We start from the raw sequence: 1,612 nt of genomic DNA on the forward strand, positions 1-1,612 counted from the left end.
GTCAGGCTAGTAAGTGTCTTGAGTATCAATATATGAAACTTTAAAAGTTGCTTCTTAGTCCGAGACAGCAATATAGATTGAGACATCTTAGAAAAACAAATGTGCATTAAAATGATGCTATGTAATAGAATGAAATTTGCTCTTAGTGACTTTGCTGTAAGAACAGGGGAGTTAATTTGGCCCTGGGGAAGTCATTAAGAGGCTTTTTCAAAAGAGTAAGAAGAAAGAATTTGGAGTAAGGGTTAAAGTAAACAGTTTCTTCTACTTTAGATTAATTTCTAAACAGGCTTAGTTAACAACACTGCTCTCCACACAGATACCGATTTTTTCTGTATGTATTTTTTATATATATATATATATGTAGTAATAACTGCAGCTGTACTGAAACTACATTTACTTTTTAATTCATTACAACTGCATCCACACCAGGTCATTTTTACGTAGATCTAGATGAAGCTCCATAGAAAACCAAAATGAATATTCTTCAAAAGCTCTTTGACCAGTTACTTCATCGATGAGTTTAGAAACCAGAGAAAACTGTCAGCTCCTAAAGCCTAATTTCACAGTACTTACTGATAGACTTAAGAGATTACACTGTAAACCACGTAGCTGACAAAGTGGATACAGGAACTGAGCAATAAATATTTCAACTGTGTTGATACTAAAGAGCTACGGAACAGGCACGAGTAGTTTGCATTAGTTTAGTCTTTCAAGGAAGCATTGCAATCAGCGTTTTAAGGAAAAGGTGGCTCACTTTAATAACCACAGGCATTGGTCACTATTTAACAAGACATTCTAAAAAAGTAATCACAATTTGTCCGATAGTAGTTTACAAGTGGATGGTATACATTAAGATACAGAGGTAGAAGTTCACTTTTACAATGCTTCACTAATACAGATTACCAAATTATTCAAGGCACAAAATTGTTCGCTTTACAAAAAATACTGTAAAAATGTCATTTGCTGTTCTACAATGTGAGTACAACTCAAAAAAAAATCTTTACACCCTTCCATATTCCGCATGTAGAGTTGCATCAGGCATTACTCTATTTTTCCTTCGCTAATAATTGGCATATGACCAGCACTTACATAAACAGTTTGTATCTCAGCTGAGTTGCTTTGTCTTTTAGGCACAAGTCCAGTTACAGAAATTTAATACAACAGCTTCCTCGGGGAGGTGGGAGAAGTCTGTCGGAAGCAAGAATGAGGAGGAAGAAAAGAAACATATAGTCCATAATATTAGATTGGACTCTGACATATAGAGGGAAACAGAACAGAGCATATTTCAAATCAAGTGACTTGAAAAAAGTCAACTTAAATCACTGACTGCATTCCTAGAAAACCAGATGCCCCGTACAAGTTTGCTCTGAGAGTATTTGAGACATTCACTTGCCTTTGAATCGGCAGAGATTTACAAATTTCTTTTTATCTTTGTTTAAATAGAACACACACAATTGCTACAAAAGAGAATTACACCACAATTTGGCCATGTGTCCTTTAGAGAGCTTGGGTGAACAAGTGAAGAGATGCATTCAGAAACTGTCCTCGAATTTGCTAAAAGGTCAGGAGCAGTAGCTTAAATCTAAAGATTTCCCTCCCTCCCCCTTCCTAA

The sequence above is a fragment of the Pygoscelis adeliae genome, unplaced genomic scaffold (genome assembly GCF_000699105.1).
Source record: "Pygoscelis adeliae isolate BGI_AS28 unplaced genomic scaffold, ASM69910v1 Scaffold101, whole genome shotgun sequence".
Taxonomy (NCBI): Eukaryota; Metazoa; Chordata; class Aves; order Sphenisciformes; family Spheniscidae; genus Pygoscelis; species Pygoscelis adeliae.